Source organism: Paramisgurnus dabryanus, chromosome 13 (assembly GCF_030506205.2).
Source record: "Paramisgurnus dabryanus chromosome 13, PD_genome_1.1, whole genome shotgun sequence".
NCBI classification, from domain to species: domain Eukaryota; kingdom Metazoa; phylum Chordata; class Actinopteri; order Cypriniformes; family Cobitidae; genus Paramisgurnus; species Paramisgurnus dabryanus.
In genome coordinates this window covers 33,521,735-33,541,596 of record NC_133349.1, presented here as the reverse complement: position 1 = coordinate 33,541,596, position 19,862 = coordinate 33,521,735, and the positions used below count along the sequence as shown (strand labels likewise).

Sequence of the window (19,862 nt, the reverse complement as noted above, 5' to 3'; positions counted from 1 at the left end):
CTTAACAGATCCTCCATTCAATACATGGCAGGACCCCTAACTCTGACAGTGGGAGTGCTCCACCATCAGGAAATACATCTTCTGGTCCTGGTGAACTCTACCGCAGATATCATCTTAGGGCGACCATGGTTAATTTTACATCACCCTGAGCTCTTGGGAGAGGAGTGATAAATATGTCCCCTTCAAGAAAAAAATCCCTCAACAAAATTACTTGTATACTCCATGTCCACGTCTATGTTTTTGTGCATTTTCCTCCTTGCTACGTATACTTTAACATTGTTTTCTGTTCCAAGACAGCTTCACAACTACCACCTCACGGCCATGGGATTGCGCAATTGATCTCCTGCCTGATGAACCAGTGCAATGAGGGAAGATTTATCCACTTACACTACCCAAGCAAAAGCTCATGGAGCAGAAAGCTCTTGGCCAAATATACATTTGTCTATTTCCCCTGCTGCTTTCTTCTTTGTGGCCAAAAAAGATGGTGGATTGAGACATTGCATCGATTACCAAACAAGGTATTCATTACCCTCTACCCCTTGTTCCATCAGCACTAGAACAGCTTAGAGAAGCTAAGTTTTTCCAAGTTGTAGCTGAGGAGTGTCTTCAATCACATTCAAATTCATCAAGGTGATGAGTTGAAAACTGCCTTTATTGGCCACTTCCTAGCTCTACTGGCCACTTCAAATACTCTGTCATGACTAATTGCCTTGTAAATGCCCTTTCAGTGTTTAAAGCTTTTATGCATATTGTTCTCAGAGATTACCTCCATCAGTTTGTGTTGGTGTACATCGACAACACCCTTATCTATTTGACTTCTTTGGAAAAACACCAATGACATGTCAGACTGGTTCTGCGGAAATTATGCTAGTACCAACCCTTTCTTAAAGCTGAACAGTGTGGATTTTATCGTAACACCATACAACCCCAAAGAGAATTTTTGAAGTGAAAATTATCTATTAAGCTGAAGGTCTTAGATCTTGTTCTTCTGCTGGGGCCCTTTCTTTCCTTTTTTCTAGAGGCTATGGAAATTGATGAAGATTCCCCAGGCTTGGAAGAAAATTCCTCTACTTTTTTTGGGGTGGCTTTTATTATTTTGGTTATTTGAGATTTGAAAACCTAACGGGATGGAGATTGGAGGTAACCTGTGCCGGTGCATCCTATGTGCACAGAGTTTCATTCCCCAAAACCTCTCATCAAAAGATCACACTGTGACATGTTAGTAGCCTGTGCCTGTGTCCTTTTTTCACAGGAAGGTATTTCTACCTCTTTTGCTCCTCCCAGGTGGAAGGGTCTGGGTGGATCCTGAACCAGAAATTACCCTTTTTGGACATTATGGTGTGGCACATGGAGCACACTGGGTCAAGCGTTGTTGGGCATAACTCAAGTTTTCCTTCAACTACGCACAAGTCTTTTGCCTTTTACTAAAGATTTCCGTGGAGGGGGACCGTTGTGAGTTTATTGTATTTTTGGGTGCTCTGCTCAGAGCAGAGCTGCGTAACTTTGGTCAATTGCAGAAAGTCTTTCGTTATGCTTGTGTTTGTCGTGATGAGTTTAGTAGTGATGCTCGCTTTCGAAGCACTGCTTCATGAGGCTTAGAAACCTTTGGGAATCTTTTCTTTCCAATCAATTGGTTCGGAGAGTGTTTCAAACCGGTTTCAAGTCACGTGATTTTAGCAAACGAGGCTTCATTATGTCATGACCGTTTCGAAACGTTTCGAAAATCCGATGGTTCACCACTAGGGGGAGTTGGTCACAAATGACCAGTGTCTAATATGGTTAGGTGAACTCGGGTCAGTTTTATTATGCAAGTTCATAAAACATGCATCCTTCTGACTAATAACACTAATATTTTGTTTACTCTTTTTTATAGGCAGATTTAATGACAAAAACGTGCATAATTAAAAGGGGAGATAGTTTTAACGATTTGTTTGCCCTAAATAAAACAAAAAAACACATAATACACTTTAAATTATGTCATAATTAAGTCAAATAAGTTTTTTAAACATATTTTAATACAAATCTTGCTATTATTTGGTAAAATAAAGTGTCAAACGTTTGGACAGATCTGCTTTTACACTATTTTGACCAGCAGGTGTCGCCAGCGAGTGTGGTGTTTCGAACGCTTCGAAAAACTGAATCAATTTTCGAAGCAATTGTTCAACTGATTCGAAGCTTCGGAAATCTTGGTTTCTCCCATCACTGGTGTTCAGTGGCTTTAAACAAAGGCGCCGGGTAAATCCAACATAGGGACGGCACAGCAGATTTCAGCTCGTGCCGTATGTCTTGCGTTTCATTTGGCAGTCCTGAGACAAAGTAAACCTCCCCGTCGGGGAATCGAACCCCGGTCTTCCGCGTGACAGGCGGAGATACTGTCCACTATACTAACGAGGATTTCATGGGCGTCACGCCGGGCAACATCCCCTTTGAAAGAGTACTCCTTGGCTTCTGTGTAATCAAGTTAGAGACAACAGCAGGAGGCATGAAAGGGAATCGACTGAATCCGTGATCAATTCAGTGCAGATCTGAAACAACAGTTGGTTGAGGACATTCACAAGTCTTGTTGAGCAATACCCGCCTGCCTGCGTTGGTGGTATAGTGGTGAGCATAGCTGCCTTCCAAGCAGTTGACCCGGGTTCGATTCCCGGCCAACGCACAGCTTTTTGCTCGACCCAGTCGTGAGAATGAGAGCAGCGCAGATCTTAAGCCGATTATGATGCTTAAAGGTGGCTCGTGCAAGTTGTTTGAGAAGTCAAACGAAAAGTAGTTCTCCCCGTCGGGGAATCGAACCCCGGTCTTCCGCGTGACAGGCGGAGATACTGTCCACTATACTAACGAGGATCTGACGCCCGCACTGGGTCGTCGAGCCGAGTCGTCAACCCAGACCGCAGCTTATAACACACGTACTCCCCATTTGTGAGGACAGCCGTCCTGTTTTTTTCCCCATGTTTTTTGTTTATTTTGTGTGTTTGTTTATATTTTAAAAAGTTTCTTTACCTTCTTTTTTAAAAAACATTCCCTTCTACTGCCCCAGCCAACCACCATCCTTACCCCAAAATCAGTAACCCCCCTAGATAGGTCTTTTAAAAGACAGCCCTGCCCCATTCTGAACCTTAACCCAACCCCTCCCCTTGCTTTTTTACTATTTACCTGAAATAAATTAACCCTAAACTACACCCTGCCCTAACACCAGCTATCATAACCCCAAAAAGAATTTTTGAAGTGAAAATGATCTATTAAGCTGAAGGTCTTAGACCTTGTTCTTCTGTTGGGGCCCTTTCTTTCCTTTTTTCTAGAGGCTATGGAAATTGATGAAGATTCCCCTGGCTTGGAAGAAAATTCCTCTACTGTTTTTTGGGGTGGCTTTTATTATTTTGGTTATTTGAGATTTGAAAACCTAACGGGATGGAGATTGGAGGTAACCTGTGCATCCTCTGTGCACAGAGTTTCATTCCCCAAATCCTCTCATCAAAAGATCACACTGTGACATGTTAGTAGCCTGTGCCTGTGTCTTTTTTTCACAGGAAGGTATTTCTACCTCTTTTGCTCCTCCCAGGTGGAAGGGTCTGGGTGGATCCTGAACCAGAAATTACCCTTTTTGGACATTATGGTGTGGCACACGGAGCACACTGGGTCAAGGGTTGTTGGGCATAACTCAAGTTTTCCTTCAACTACGCATAAATCTTTCGCCTTTTACTAAAGATTTCCGTGGAGGGGGACCGTTGTGAGTTTATTGTATTTTTGGGTGCTCTGCTCAGAGCAGAGCTGCGTAACTTTGGTCAATTGCAGAAAGTCTTTCGTTATGCTTGTGTTTGTCGTGATGAGTTTAGTAGTGATGCTCGCTTTCGAAGCACTGCTTCATGAGGCTTAGAAACCTTTGGGAATCTTTTCTTTCCAATCAATTGGTTCGGAGAGTGTTTCAAACCGGTTTCAAGTCACGTGATTTTAGCAAACGAGGCTTCATTATGTCATGACCGTTTCGAAACGTTTCGAAAATCCGATGGTTCACCACTAGGGGGAGTTGGTCACAAATGACCAGTGTCTAATATGGGTAGGTGAACTCGGGTCAGTTTTATGATGCAAGTTCATAAAACATGCATCCTTCTGACTAATAACACTACCATTTTGTTTACTCTTTTTTTATAGACAGATTTAATGACAAAAACGTGCATAATTAAAAGGGGAGATAGTTTTAACGATTTGTTTGCCCTAAATAAAACAAAAAAACATATAATACACTTTAAATTATGTCATAATTAAGTCAAATAAGTTTTTTAAACATATTTTAATACAAATCTTGCTATTATTTTGTAAAATAAAGTGTCAAACGTTTGGACAGATCTGCTTTTACACTATTTTGACCAGCAGGTGTCGCCAGCGAGTGTGGTGTTTCGAACGCTTCGAAAAACTGAATCAATTTTCGAAGCAATTGGTTCAACTGATTCGAAGCTTCGGAAATCTTGGTTTCTCCCATCACTGGTGTTCAGTGGCTTTAAACAAAGGCGCCGGGTAAATCCAACATAGGGACGGCACAGCAGATTTCAGCTCGTGCCGTATGTCTTGCGTTTCATTTGGCAGTCCTGAGACAAAGTAAACCTCCCCGTCGGGGAATCGAACCCCGGTCTTCCGCGTGACAGGCGGAGATACTGTCCACTATACTAACGAGGATTTCATGGGCGTCACGCCGGGCAACATCCCCTTTGAAAGAGTACTCCTTGGCTTCTGTGTAATCAAGTTAGAGACAACAGCAGGAGGCATGAAAGGGAATCGACTGAATCCGTGATCAATTCAGTGCAGATCTGAAACAACAGTTGGTTGAGGACATTCACAAGTCTTGTTGAGCAATACCCGCCTGCCTGCGTTGGTGGTATAGTGGTGAGCATAGCTGCCTTCCAAGCAGTTGACCCGGGTTCGATTCCCGGCCAACGCACAGCTTTTTGCTCGACCCAGTCGTGAGAATGAGAGCAGCGCAGATCTTAAGCCGATTATGATGCTTAAAGGTGGCTCGTGCAAGTTGTTTGAGAAGTCAAACGAAAAGTAGTTCTCCCCGTCGGGGAATCGAACCCCGGTCTTCCGCGTGACAGGCGGAGATACTGTCCACTATACTAACGAGGATCTGACGCCCAAACTGGGTCGTCGAGCCGAGTCGTCAACCCAGACCGCAGCTTATAACACACGTACTCCCCATTTGTGAGGACAGCCTTCCTGTTTTTTTCCCCACGTTTTTTGTTTATTTTGTGTGTTTGTTTATATTTTAAAAAGTTTCTTTACCTTCTTTTTTAAAAAACATTCCCTTCTACTGCCCCAGCCAACCACCATCCTTACCCCAAAATCAGTAACCCCCCTAGATAGGTCTTTTAAAAGACAGCCCTGCCCCATTCTGAACCTTAACCCAACCCCTCCCCTTGCTTTTTTACTATTTACCTGAAATAAATTAACCCTAAACTACACCCTGCCCTAACACCAGCTATCATAACCCCAAAAAGAATTTTTGAAGTGAAAATGATCTATTAAGCTGAAGGTCTTAGACCTTGTTCTTCTGTTGGGGCCCTTTCTTTCCTTTTTTCTAGAGGCTATGGAAATTGATGAAGATTCCCCTGGCTTGGAAGAAAATTCCTCTACTGTTTTTTGGGGTGGCTTTTATTATTTTGGTTATTTGAGATTTGAAAACCTAACGGGATGGAGATTGGAGGTAACCTGTGCATCCTCTGTGCACAGAGTTTCATTCCCCAAATCCTCTCATCAAAAGATCACACTGTGACATGTTAGTAGCCTGTGCCTGTGTCTTTTTTTCACAGGAAGGTATTTCTACCTCTTTTGCTCCTCCCAGGTGGAAGGGTCTGGGTGGATCCTGAACCAGAAATTACCCTTTTTGGACATTATGGTGTGGCACACGGAGCACACTGGGTCAAGGGTTGTTGGGCATAACTCAAGTTTTCCTTCAACTACGCATAAATCTTTCGCCTTTTACTAAAGATTTCCGTGGAGGGGGACCGTTGTGAGTTTATTGTATTTTTGGGTGCTCTGCTCAGAGCAGAGCTGCGTAACTTTGGTCAATTGCAGAAAGTCTTTCGTTATGCTTGTGTTTGTCGTGATGAGTTTAGTAGTGATGCTCGCTTTCGAAGCACTGCTTCATGAGGCTTAGAAACCTTTGGGAATCTTTTCTTTCCAATCAATTGGTTCGGAGAGTGTTTCAAACCGGTTTCAAGTCACGTGATTTTAGCAAACGAGGCTTCATTATGTCATGACCGTTTCGAAACGTTTCGAAAATCCGATGGTTCACCACTAGGGGGAGTTGGTCACAAATGACCAGTGTCTAATATGGGTAGGTGAACTCGGGTCAGTTTTATGATGCAAGTTCATAAAACATGCATCCTTCTGACTAATAACACTACCATTTTGTTTACTCTTTTTTTATAGACAGATTTAATGACAAAAACGTGCATAATTAAAAGGGGAGATAGTTTTAACGATTTGTTTGCCCTAAATAAAACAAAAAAACATATAATACACTTTAAATTATGTCATAATTAAGTCAAATAAGTTTTTTAAACATATTTTAATACAAATCTTGCTATTATTTTGTAAAATAAAGTGTCAAACGTTTGGACAGATCTGCTTTTACACTATTTTGACCAGCAGGTGTCGCCAGCGAGTGTGGTGTTTCGAACGCTTCGAAAAACTGAATCAATTTTCGAAGCAATTGGTTCAACTGATTCGAAGCTTCGGAAATCTTGGTTTCTCCCATCACTGGTGTTCAGTGGCTTTAAACAAAGGCGCCGGGTAAATCCAACATAGGGACGGCACAGCAGATTTCAGCTCGTGCCGTATGTCTTGCGTTTCATTTGGCAGTCCTGAGACAAAGTAAACCTCCCCGTCGGGGAATCGAACCCCGGTCTTCCGCGTGACAGGCGGAGATACTGTCCACTATACTAACGAGGATTTCATGGGCGTCACGCCGGGCAACATCCCCTTTGAAAGAGTACTCCTTGGCTTCTGTGTAATCAAGTTAGAGACAACAGCAGGAGGCATGAAAGGGAATCGACTGAATCCGTGATCAATTCAGTGCAGATCTGAAACAACAGTTGGTTGAGGACATTCACAAGTCTTGTTGAGCAATACCCGCCTGCCTGCGTTGGTGGTATAGTGGTGAGCATAGCTGCCTTCCAAGCAGTTGACCCGGGTTCGATTCCCGGCCAACGCACAGCTTTTTGCTCGACCCAGTCGTGAGAATGAGAGCAACGCAGATCTTAAGCCGATTATGATGCTTAAAGGTGGCTCGTGCAAGTTGTTTGAAAAGTCAAACGAAAAGTAGTTCTCCCCGTCGGGGAATCGAACCCCGGTCTTCCGCGCGGGAGCCGAAAGTAGTTAAGCTTAACTTCCCTTAACTTTTCCCATTCATTCTCTATGGTAGTGCTTAACACTACGGATGCGATATACTTTTGGCCACACGTAGACGTCATGGCGCTGTTTCGTATTTTCCGTGGCGGGTAATTTAAGAAGCCCAGTGTTATCTGATTCGCAGTGGACCCGTTTTACGATCGGTAAGGTATTTGTTTACAGAATTATCAGTACAACAAATATTTAATGTCTAAACTACCTTAAAACAGATTATACGAATGGTGACTGCTTTAAATAACGCAATTAGCCTGACAAACCACCGAAAAGGTAAGTGAATGCTATACTTTAGCAATGCTAGCTTACTGTATAATGTATACATTATCATTAATGTATTTTATCATGTAAATTGCATGTATATTATCATGCAATCGTATTGTTAATTGTGTTGAATGGTGTGTGATGGTAGGAAACAGTAAACCAAACTATTATAAAAATACAGTAAACTAAACTTCTAAAAATAACAACTCTAATAAAATACAGCTGTTATTTTATAAGAGTCTATTTGTGTTTCAATGTTTCATGATTGATCTTACTATGTACCTAAATAAAATGTAAAAAAAATATGTTAACAGTGCATTATGATGTAGTACTTATATTGTAATTAGGCAAATGTATATTAAATTACACACACACATTTTACATTTATGTGATAAAAAACATTACGTACGTGTGTGCAATTTAATGTTATAATATACGAATAACATGTTATTATGAAAAAAATGATACATAATTAAACACTGTATAATAGTCAGTAAAAGAGAACATTGATTAACACTAATCATCAGCTCTTTGTGTACAGCACAGCAGGATGAAGGTGAATGTCATCTTCCAGGCAAGATAAAAGTGTTTAAGGAAAGACCTACTGCAGCAGTGCCTAACTCGGAAAAAGAGCCAGCGTCTGTGAAACTTGGTTCTTTGGCCTTGCAGCATCTGCCTCTCATCCTCCAGGTTTGTTGACAGTACTGTTGAGTACATTAGATCAAATTGAAATGTGTAACTGTGGGATGACATATGATTTGCATCTTTGCAGAGAGAAACTGATACACACACAGAGACAAACTGACACACATGCACACAGAGACAAACTGTCGCACAGAAACAAATTGACACATACATGCACAGAAACAAACTGACAAATACATGCACAGAGACAAACTGACACATACACGTACACAGAGACAAATTGACACATACACGCACACAGAGACAAACTGACACATACACGCACACAGAGACAATAGGACACATACACGCACACAGAGACAATAGGACACATACACGCACACAGAGACAATAGGACACATACACGCACACCGAGACAAACTGACACATACACGCACACAGAGACAAACTGACACATACACTCATACAGAGACAAACTGGCACAAACATGCATACAAAGACAAACTGACACATACACGCACACAGAGACAAACTGACACATACACTCATTCAGAGACAAACTGACACATACACGCACACAGAGACAAACTGACACATACACTCACACAGAGACAAACTGGCACATACTCGCACACAGAGACAAACTGACACATACACGCACACAGAGAGAAACTGACACATACACTCATACAGAGACAAACTGACACATACATGCACACAGAGACAAACTGACACATACATGCACACAGAGACAAACTGACACATACACTCACACAGAGACAAACTGACACATACACTCACACAGAGACAAACTGACACATACACTCATTCAGAGACAAACTGACACATACACGCACACAGAGACAAACTGACACATACACTCATACAGAGACAAACTGACACATACACTCATACAGAGACAAACTGACACATACTCGCACACAGAGACAAACTGACACATACACGTACACAGAGACAAATTGACACACACGCACACATAGACAAACTGACACATACACGCACACAGAGACAATAGGACACATACACGCACACAGAGACAAACTGACACATACACTCACACAGAGACAAACTGGCACATACTCGCACACAGAGACAAACTGACACATACACGCACACAGAGAGAAACTGACACATACACTCATACAGAGACAAACTGACACAAACATGCACACACAGAGACAAACTGACACATACATGCACACAGAGACAAACTGACACATACACTCACACAGAGACAAACTGACACATACACTCACACAGAGACAAACTGACACATACACTCATTCAGAGACAAACTGACACATACACGCACACAGAGACAAACTGACACATACACTCACACAGAGACAAACTGGCACATACTCGCACACAGAGACAAACTGACACATACACGCACACAGAGAGAAACTGACACATACACTCATACAGAGACAAACTGACACATACATGCACACAGAGACAAACTGACACATACATGCACACAGAGACAAACTGACACATACACTCACACAGAGACAAACTGACACATACACTCACACAGAGACAAACTGACACATACACTCATTCAGAGACAAACTGACACATACACGCACACAGAGACAAACTGACACATACACTCATACAGAGACAAACTGACACATACACTCATACAGAGACAAACTGACACATACTCGCACACAGAGACAAACTGACACATACACGTACACAGAGACAAATTGACACACACGCACACATAGACAAACTGACACATACACGCACACAGAGACAATAGGACACATACACGCACACAGAGACAAACTGACACATACACTCACACAGAGACAAACTGGCACATACTCGCACACAGAGACAAACTGACACATACACGCACACAGAGACAAACTGACGCACAGAAACAAATTGACACACACATGCACAGAAACAAACTGACAAATACATGCACAGAGACAAACTGACACATACACGCACACAGAGACAAACTGAGACATACACGCACACAGAGACAAACTGACGCACAGAAACAAATTGACACACACATGCACAGAAACAAACTGACAAATACATGCACAGAGACAAACTGACACATACACGCACACAGAGACAAACTGACACATACACGCACACAGAGACAAACTGACACATACACTCATTCAGAGACAAACTGACACATACACGCACACAGAGACAAACTGACACATACACGCACACAGAGGCAAACTTACACATACACGCACACAGAGACAAACTGACACATACACTCACACAGAGACAAACTGACACATACACACGCACAGAGACAAACTGACACATACACGCACACAGAGACAAACTGACACATACACTCATACAGAGATAAACTGACACATACACTCATACAGAGACAAACTGACACATACACTCACACAGAGACAAACTGACACATACACTCATACAGAGACAAACTGACACATACACTCACACAGAGACAAACTGACACATACACACGCACAGAGACAAACTGACACATACACGCACACAGAGACAAACTGACACATACACTCATACAGAGATAAACTGACACATACACTCATACAGAGACAAACTGACACATACACTCATACAGAGACAAACTGACACATACACTCATACAGAGACAAACTGACACATACACTCATACAGAGACAAAATGGCACAAACATGCATACAAAGACAAACTGACACATACACGCACACAGAGACAAACTGAGACATACACGCACACAGAGACAAACTGACGCACAGAAACAAATTGACACACACATGCACAGAAACAAACTGACAAATACATGCACAGAGACAAACTGACACATACACGCACACAGAGACAAACTGAGACATACACGCACACAGAGACAAACTGACGCACAGTAACAAATTGACACACACATGCACAGAAACAAACTGACAAATACATGCACAGAGACAAACTGACACATACACGCACACAGAGACAAACTGAGACATACACGCACACAGAGACAAACTGACGCACAGAAACAAATTGACACACACATGCACAGAAACAAACTGACAAATACATGCACAGAGACAAACTGACACATACACTCACACAGAGACAAATTGACACAAACGCACACATAGACAAACTGACACATACACGCACACAGAGACAAACTTACACATACACGCACACAGAGACAAACTGACACATACACGCACACAGAGACAAACTGACACATACACGCACACAGAGACAAACTGACACATACACGCACACAGAGACAAACTGACACAGGTATTGCTGTAAAAGAGTTTAATGCTCAGTCAGTTTTCCCTGAATAAACAACAGTTGATGATATTTATAATTCCATTATTTTATACCAATCTTTGTTTTGTTCTTTTTTCATAGAAGTTGAGGAGTGTGAAGAATTGGGGAGGATGATGCTACCCACAAATTCATCTAAAAGCCCAACTGAGTGAGAACCACATACATGCTCAAACAAACATATACTTCAGTCCTCTATATGTGACAGTAAAAGCTTTTATATGTAATTCTGTCTGTTTATGTTATAAATGCTTAAAAGGTACATTATTTTCACTATGCTTTCAGATTCAGAAGTTGTTGGAATCCCAGTGGTCAAAGGTCTTATTCCTTCTGCACACTAGGAATGATTCTGACATGAATCAGGATTATCTTTTCTACATTAATTTGTTGCTGTTTGTTGGTTAGGCCATGTTCAGGCATGTTCTAATTCTTGTGTCAATTGTTCTAACATTGAAAATATTTATATATCAGTACATATATATAACTACAGAGTTCGTGATTTGCATGGTTTTTTTTAGCATGTTATTCTTTAAAAGTTTGATATGCACATGATTTACAGATGCATGAAGCTGTAGAGTACTCATGTACTGTAGATCATACCACATCATACCACACCCCTAATATTATAAAAATTCTTAACATGTGTTCTATGTGTTTGCATGCATTTACATTACTATTAATTAACACATTGTTATGGATATCTGTTTAATGCAGAAACCACTGTGGTAGTTTATTAATTTTGGCACAATCCAATTTATAACTGTACTGTATACATTCACATGGGCAGTAGGATTCATCTGTGTTTAACTGAAAAAGTACTGTGCAGCCTTATTAAGCCTGTTTCTGTTTCTTAAAACTGTCACTTAATTTCATAGATTGATTATTTATTTTGGTCATCTTGAGATATTTCCAGTATGTGTTCATTCAATATAATTGCCTTTGTTCACATTTTTGTGCACTTAACATGTTTATATTCTTGTGGTAGAATGATTGTCTTATAAAATTAAATAGGCATGCATTTAATTGTATTCATTTAAATATTAATTTTATTAAAAAGTGTTTTATCTAAAAATGTCCTGAAAACTAGTTATTTATACACTATAAACACTATAAAGTTCTATAACAAATTGCATCAGTAAAAAGTATTCAGAAACAAGTTTCATACAAAAAAAACAAAGTAAAGTGATAACTGATTATAATTATTAAATATATGAATGAGTAAATGTGTCAAAAGGTAATAATAACGTCTTCATTTTCACCTTTACTGGGATTCGAACCGATGTTTCAGTGCGGCCACCCTGAGACACGCCCTCAAATTTTTCCTAGCTTCTGATTGGCTAGTCACCGTTCTACAGGTATCCACGGGCGGCCTTCGCGTGACAGGCAGAGATACTGTCCACTATACTAACGAGGATCTGACGCCCGAACTGGGTCGTCGAGCCGAGTCGTCAACCCAGACCGCAGCTTATAACACACGTACTCCCCATTTGTGAGGACAGCCTTCCTGTTTTTTTCCCCACGTTTTTTGTTTATTTTGTGTGTTTGTTTATATTTTAAAAAGTTTCTTTACCTTCTTTTTTAAAAAACATTCCCTTCTACTGCCCCAGCCAACCACCATCCTTACCCCAAAATCAGTAACCCCCCTAGATAGGTCTTTTAAAAGACAGCCCTGCCCCATTCTGAACCTTAACCCAACCCCTCCCCTTGCTTTTTTACTATTTACCTGAAATAAATTAACCCTAAACTACACCCTGCCCTAACACCAGCTATCATAACCCCAAAAAGAATTTTTGAAGTGAAAATGATCTATTAAGCTGAAGGTCTTAGACCTTGTTCTTCTGTTGGGGCCCTTTCTTTCCTTTTTTCTAGAGGCTATGGAAATTGATGAAGATTCCCCTGGCTTGGAAGAAAATTCCTCTACTGTTTTTTGGGGTGGCTTTTATTATTTTGGTTATTTGAGATTTGAAAACCTAACGGGATGGAGATTGGAGGTAACCTGTGCATCCTCTGTGCACAGAGTTTCATTCCCCAAATCCTCTCATCAAAAGATCACACTGTGACATGTTAGTAGCCTGTGCCTGTGTCTTTTTTTCACAGGAAGGTATTTCTACCTCTTTTGCTCCTCCCAGGTGGAAGGGTCTGGGTGGATCCTGAACCAGAAATTACCCTTTTTGGACATTATGGTGTGGCACACGGAGCACACTGGGTCAAGGGTTGTTGGGCATAACTCAAGTTTTCCTTCAATTGCGCATAAATCTTTCGCCTTTTACTAAAGATTTCCGTGGAGGGGGACCGTTGTGAGTTTATTGTATTTTTAGGTGCTCTGCTCAGAGCAGAGCTGCGTAACTTTGGTCAATTGCAGAAAGTCTTTCGTTATGCTTGTGTTTGTCGTGATGAGTTTAGTAGTGATGCTCGCTTTCGAAGCACTGCTTCATGAGGCTTAGAAACCTTTGGGAATCTTTTCTTTCCAATCAATTGGTTCGGAGAGTGTTTCAAACCGGTTTCAAGTCACGTGATTTTAGCAAACGAGGCTTCATGATGTCATGACCGTTTCGAAACGTTTCGAAAATCCGATGGTTCACCACTAGGGGGAGTTGGTCACAAATGACCAGTGTCTAATATGGGTAGGTGAACTCGGGTCAGTTTTATGATGCAAGTTCATAAAACATGCATCCTTCTGACTAATAACACTACCATTTTGTTTACTCTTTTTTATAGACAGATTTAATGACAAAAACGTGCATAATTAAAAGGGGAGATAGTTTTAACGATTTGTTTGCCCTAAATAAAACAAAAAAACATATAATACACTTTAAATTATGTCATAATTAAGTCAAATAAGTTTTTTAAACATATTTTAATACAAATCTTGCTATTATTTTGTAAAATAAAGTGTCAAACGTTTGGACAGATCTGCTTTTACACTATTTTGACCAGCAGGTGTCGCCAGCGAGTGTGGTGTTTCGAACGCTTCGAAAAACTGAATCAATTTTCGAAGCAATTGGTTCAACTGATTCGAAGCTTCGGAAATCTTGGTTTCTCCCATCACTGGTGTTCAGTGGCTTTAAACAAAGGCGCCGGGTAAATCCAACATAGGGACGGCACAGCAGATTTCAGCTCGTGCCGTATGTCTTGCGTTTCATTTGGCAGTCCTGAGACAAAGTAAACCTCCCCGTCGGGGAATCGAACCCCGGTCTTCCGCGTGACAGGCGGAGATACTGTCCACTATACTAACGAGGATTTCATGGACGTCACGCCGGGCAACATCCCCTTTGAAAGAGTACTCCTTGGCTTCTGTGTAATCAAGTTAGAGACAACAGCAGGAGGCATGAAAGGGAATCGACTGAATCCGTGATCAATTCAGTGCAGATCTGAAACAACAGTTGGTTGAGGACATTCACAAGTCTTGTTGAGCAATACCCGCCTGCCTGCGTTGGTGGTATAGTGGTGAGCATAGCTGCCTTCCAAGCAGTTGACCCGGGTTCGATTCCCGGCCAACGCACAGCTTTTTGATCGACCCAGTCGTGAGAATGAGAGCAGCGCAGATCTTAAGCCGATTATGATGCTTAAAGGTGGCTCGTGCAAGTTGTTTGAGAAGTCAAACGAAAAGTAGTTCTCCCCGTCGGGGAATCGAACCCCGGTCTTCCGCGTGACAGGCGGGGATACTGTCCACTACACTAACGAGGATCTGACGCCAGAACTGGGTCGTCGAGCCGAGTCGTCAACCCAGACCGCAGCTTATAACACACGTACTCCCCATTTGTGAGGACAGCCTTCCTGTTTTTTTCCCCACGTTTTTTGTTTATTTTGTGTGTTTGTTTATATTTTAAAAAGTTTCTTTACCTTCTTTTTTAAAAAACATTCCCTTCTACTGCCCCAGCCAACCACCATCCTTACCCCAAAATCAGTAACCCCCCTAGATAGGTCTTTTAAAAGACAGCCCTGCCCCATTCTGAACCTTAACCCAACCCCTCCCCTTGCTTTTTTACTATTTACCTGAAATAAATTAACCCTAAACTACACCCTGCCCTAACACCAGCTATCATAACCCCAAAAAGAATTTTTGAAGTGAAAATGATCTATTAAGCTGAAGGTCTTAGACCTTGTTCTTCTGTTGGGGCCCTTTCTTTCCTTTTTTCTAGAGGCTATGGAAATTGATGAAGATTCCCCTGGCTTGGAAGAAAATTCCTCTACTGTTTTTTGGGGTGGCTTTTATTATTTTGGTTATTTGAGATTTGAAAACCTAACGGGATGGAGATTGGAGGTAACCTGTGCATCCTCTGTGCACAGAGTTTAATTCCCCAAATCCTCTCATCAAAAGATCACACTGTGACATGTTAGTAGCCTGTGCCTGTGTCTTTTTTTCACAGGAAGGTATTTCTACCTCTTTTGCTCCTCCCAGGTGGAAGGGTCTGGGTGGATCCTGAACCAGAAATTACCCTTTTTGGACATTATGGTGTGGCACATGGAGCACACTGGGTCAAGGGTTGTTGGGCATAACTCAAGTTTTCCTTCAACTACGCATAAATCTTTCGCCTTTTACTAAAGATTTCCGTGGAGGGGGACCGTTGTGAGTTTATTGTATTTTTGGGTGCTCTGCTCAGAGCAGAGCTGCGTAACTTTGGTCAATTGCAGAAAGTCTTTCGTTATGCTTGTGTTTGTCGTGATGAGTTTAGTAGTGATGCTCGCTTTCGAAGCACTGCTTCATGAGGCTTAGAAACCTTTGGGAATCTTTTCTTTCCAATCAATTGCTTCGGAGAGTGTTTCAAACCGGTTTCAAGTCACGTGATTTTAGCAAACGAGGCTTCATGATGTCATGACCGTTTCGAAACGTTTCGAAAATCCGATGGTTCACCACTAGGGGGAGTTGGTCACAAATGACCAGTGTCTAATATGGGTAGGTGAACTCGGGTCAGTTTTATGATGCAAGTTCATAAAACATGCATCCTTCTGACTAATAACACTACCATTTTGTTTACTCTTTTTTATAGACAGATTTAATGACAAAAACGTGCATAATTAAAAGGGGAGATAGTTTTAACGATTTGTTTGCCCTAAATAAAACAAAAAAACATATAATACACTTAAAATTATGTCATAATTAAGTCAAATAAGTTTTTTAAACATATTTTAATACAAATCTTGCTATTATTTTGTAAAATAAAGTGTCAAACGTTTGGACAGATCTGCTTTTACACTATTTTGACCAGCAGGTGTCGCCAGCGAGTGTGGTGTTTCGAACGCTTCGAAAAACTGAATCAATTTTCGAAGCAATTGGTTCAACTGATTCGAAGCTTCGGAAATCTTGGTTTCTCCCATCACTGGTGTTCAGTGGCTTTAAACAAAGGCGCCGGGTAAATCCAACATAGGGACGGCACAGCAGATTTCAGCTCGTGCCGTATGTCTTGCGTTTCATTTGGCAGTCCTGAGACAAAGTAAACCTCCCCGTCGGGGAATCGAACCCCGGTCTTCCGCGTGACAGGCGGAGATACTGTCCACTACACTAACGAGGATTTCATGGGCGTCACGCCGGGCAACATCCCCTTTGAAAGAGTACTCCTTGGCTTCTGTGTAATCAAGTTAGAGACAACAGCAGGAGGCATGAAAGGGAATCGACTGAATCCGTGATCAATTCAGTGCAGATCTGAAACAACAGTTGGTTGAGGACATTCACAAGTCTTGTTGAGCAATACCCGCCTGCCTGCGTTGGTGGTATAGTGGTGAGCATAGCTGCCTTCCAAGCAGTTGACCCGGGTTCGATTCCCGGCCAACGCACAGCTTTTTGCTCGACCCAGTCGTGAGAATGAGAGCAGCGCAGATCTTAAGCCGATTATGATGCTTAAAGGTGGCTCGTGCAAGTTGTTTGAGAAGTCAAACGAAAAGTAGTTCTCCCCGTCGGGGAATCGAACCCCGGTCTTCCGCGTGACAGGCGGAGATACTGTCCACTTTACTAACGAGGATCTGACGCCCGAACTGGGTCGTCGAGCCGAGTCGTCAACCCAGACCGCAGCTTATAACACACGTACTCCCCATTTGTGAGGACAGCCTTCCTGTTTTTTCCCCACGTTTTTTGTTTATTTTGTGTGTTTGTTTATATTTTAAAAAGTTTCTTTACCTTCTTTTTTAAAAAACATTCCCTTCTACTGCCCCAGCCAACCACCATCCTTACCCCAAAATCAGTAACCCCCCTAGATAGGTCTTTTAAAAGACAGCCCTGCCCCATTCTGAACCTTAACCCAACCCCTCCCCTTGCTTTTTTACTATTTACCTGAAATAAATTAACCCTAAACTACACCCTGCCCTAACACCAGCTATCATAACCCCAAAAAGAATTTTTGAAGTGAAAATGATCTATTAAGCTGAAGGTCTTAGACCTTGTTCTTCTGTTGGGGCCCTTTCTTTCCTTTTTTCTAGAGGCTATGGAAATTGATGAAGATTCCCCTGGCTTGGAAGAAAATTCCTCTACTGTTTTTTGGGGTGGCTTTTATTATTTTGGTTATTTGAGATTTGAAAACCTAACGGGATGGAGATTGGAGGTAACCTGTGCATCCTCTGTGCACAGAGTTCATTCCCCAAATCCTCTCATCAAAAGATCACACTGTGACATGTTAGTAGCCTGTGCCTGTGTCTTTTTTTCACAGGAAGGTATTTCTACCTCTTTTGCTCCTCCCAGGTGGAAGGGTCTGGGTGGATCCTGAACCAGAAATTACCCTTTTTGGACATTATGGTGTGGCACACGGAGCACACTGGGTCAAGGGTTGTTGGGCATAACTCAAGTTTTCCTTCAACTACGCATAAATCTTTCGCCTTTTACTAAAGATTTCCGTGGAGGGGGACCGTTGTGAGTTTATTGTATTTTTGGGTGCTCTGCTCAGAGCAGAGCTGCGTAACTTTGGTCAATTGCAGAAAGTCTTCCGTTATGCTTGTGTTTGTCGTGATGAGTTTAGTAGTGATGCTCGCTTTCGAAGCACTGCTTCATGAGGCTTAGAAACCTTTGGGAATCTTTTCTTTCCAATCAATTGGTTCGGAGAGTGTTTCAAACCGGTTTCAAGTCACGTGATTTTAGCAAACGAGGCTTCATTATGTCATGACCGTTTCGAAACGTTTCGAAAATCCGATGGTTCACCACTAGGGGGAGCTGGTCACAAATGACCAGTGTCTAATATGGTTAGGTGAACTCGGGTCAGTTTTATGATGCAAGTTCATAAAACATGCATCCTTCTGACTAATAACACTACCATTTTCTTTACTCTTTTTTATAGACAGATTTAATGACAAAAACGTGCATAATTAAAAGGGGAGATAGTTTTAACGATTTGTTTGCCCTAAATAAAACAAAAAAACACATAATACACTTTAAATTATGTCATAATTAAGTCAAATAAGTTTTTTAAACATATTTTAATACAAATCTTGCTATTATTTTGTAAAATAAAGTGTCAAACGTTTGGACAGATCTGCTTTTACACTATTTTGACCAGCAGGTGTCGCCAGCGAGTGTGGTGTTTCGAACGCTTCGAAAAACTGAATCAATTTTCGAAGCAATTGGTTCAACTGATTCGAAGCTTCGGAAATCTTGGTTTCTCCCATCACTGGTGTTCGGTGGCTTTAAACAAAGGCGCCGGGTAAATCCAACATAGGGACGGCAAGAGGTGCGAAGACGGCACAGCAGTATTCAGCTCGTGCCATATCTCTTGCATTTCATTTGGCAGTCCTGAGACAAAGTAAACCTCCCCGTCGGGGAATCGAACCCCGGTCTTCCGCGTGACAGGCGGAGATACTGTCCACTATACTAACGAGGGTTTCATGGGCGACACGCCGGGCAACCTCCCCTTTGAAAGAGAACTCCTTGGCTTCTGTGTCATCAAGTTAGAGACAACAGCAGGAGGCATGAAAGGGAATCGACTGAATCCGTGATCAATTCAGTGCAGATCTGAAACAACAGTTGGTTGAGGACATTCACAAGTCTTGTTGAGCAATACCCGCCTGCCTGCGTTGGTGGTATAGTGGTGAGCATAGCTGCCTTCCAAGCAGTTGACCCGGGTTCGACTCCCGGCCAACGCACAGCTTTTTGCTCGACCCAGTCATGAGAATGAGAGCAGCGCAGTTCTTAAGCCGATTTTGATGCTTAAAGGTGGCTCGTGCAAGTTGTTTGAGAAGTCAAACGAAAAGTAGTTCTCCCCCTCGGGGAATCGAACCCCGGTCTTCCGCGTGACAGGCGGAGATACTGTCC

General features: G+C 41.9%; 12 non-coding genes across 12 annotated transcripts; all 12 read left to right on the top strand.

The window, feature by feature from the left end:
- Positions 1-1,379: 1,379 nt before the first annotated feature.
- LOC135728424 (U5 spliceosomal RNA) lies at positions 1,380-1,495 on the top strand. The gene has a single exon (XR_010525570.1). It is a non-coding gene; the product is annotated as a U5 spliceosomal RNA (small nuclear RNA).
- Positions 1,496-2,584: 1,089 nt separating this feature from the next.
- trnag-ucc (transfer RNA glycine (anticodon UCC)) lies at positions 2,585-2,656 on the top strand. Its single transcript has one exon. It is a non-coding gene; the product is annotated as a tRNA-Gly (tRNA).
- Positions 2,657-3,651: 995 nt separating this feature from the next.
- LOC135728420 (U5 spliceosomal RNA) lies at positions 3,652-3,767 on the top strand. Its single transcript, XR_010525566.2, has one exon. It is a non-coding gene; the product is annotated as a U5 spliceosomal RNA (small nuclear RNA).
- A 1,091-nt stretch (positions 3,768-4,858) lies between these two features.
- On the top strand, positions 4,859-4,930 carry trnag-ucc (transfer RNA glycine (anticodon UCC)). Its single transcript has one exon. It is a non-coding gene; the product is annotated as a tRNA-Gly (tRNA).
- Positions 4,931-5,925: 995 nt separating this feature from the next.
- Positions 5,926-6,041, top strand: LOC135728414 (U5 spliceosomal RNA). The gene has a single exon (XR_010525560.1). It is a non-coding gene; the product is annotated as a U5 spliceosomal RNA (small nuclear RNA).
- A 1,091-nt stretch (positions 6,042-7,132) lies between these two features.
- On the top strand, positions 7,133-7,204 carry trnag-ucc (transfer RNA glycine (anticodon UCC)). The gene has a single exon. It is a non-coding gene; the product is annotated as a tRNA-Gly (tRNA).
- Positions 7,205-13,853: 6,649 nt separating this feature from the next.
- On the top strand, positions 13,854-13,969 carry LOC135728402 (U5 spliceosomal RNA). Its single transcript, XR_010525548.2, has one exon. It is a non-coding gene; the product is annotated as a U5 spliceosomal RNA (small nuclear RNA).
- A 1,090-nt stretch (positions 13,970-15,059) lies between these two features.
- On the top strand, positions 15,060-15,131 carry trnag-ucc (transfer RNA glycine (anticodon UCC)). The gene has a single exon. It is a non-coding gene; the product is annotated as a tRNA-Gly (tRNA).
- Positions 15,132-16,126: 995 nt separating this feature from the next.
- LOC135728395 (U5 spliceosomal RNA) lies at positions 16,127-16,242 on the top strand. The gene has a single exon (XR_010525541.1). It is a non-coding gene; the product is annotated as a U5 spliceosomal RNA (small nuclear RNA).
- A 1,090-nt stretch (positions 16,243-17,332) lies between these two features.
- Positions 17,333-17,404, top strand: trnag-ucc (transfer RNA glycine (anticodon UCC)). Its single transcript has one exon. It is a non-coding gene; the product is annotated as a tRNA-Gly (tRNA).
- A 993-nt stretch (positions 17,405-18,397) lies between these two features.
- On the top strand, positions 18,398-18,513 carry LOC135728423 (U5 spliceosomal RNA). The gene has a single exon (XR_010525569.2). It is a non-coding gene; the product is annotated as a U5 spliceosomal RNA (small nuclear RNA).
- Positions 18,514-19,621: 1,108 nt separating this feature from the next.
- On the top strand, positions 19,622-19,693 carry trnag-ucc (transfer RNA glycine (anticodon UCC)). The gene has a single exon. It is a non-coding gene; the product is annotated as a tRNA-Gly (tRNA).
- Positions 19,694-19,862: the final 169 nt, after the last annotated feature.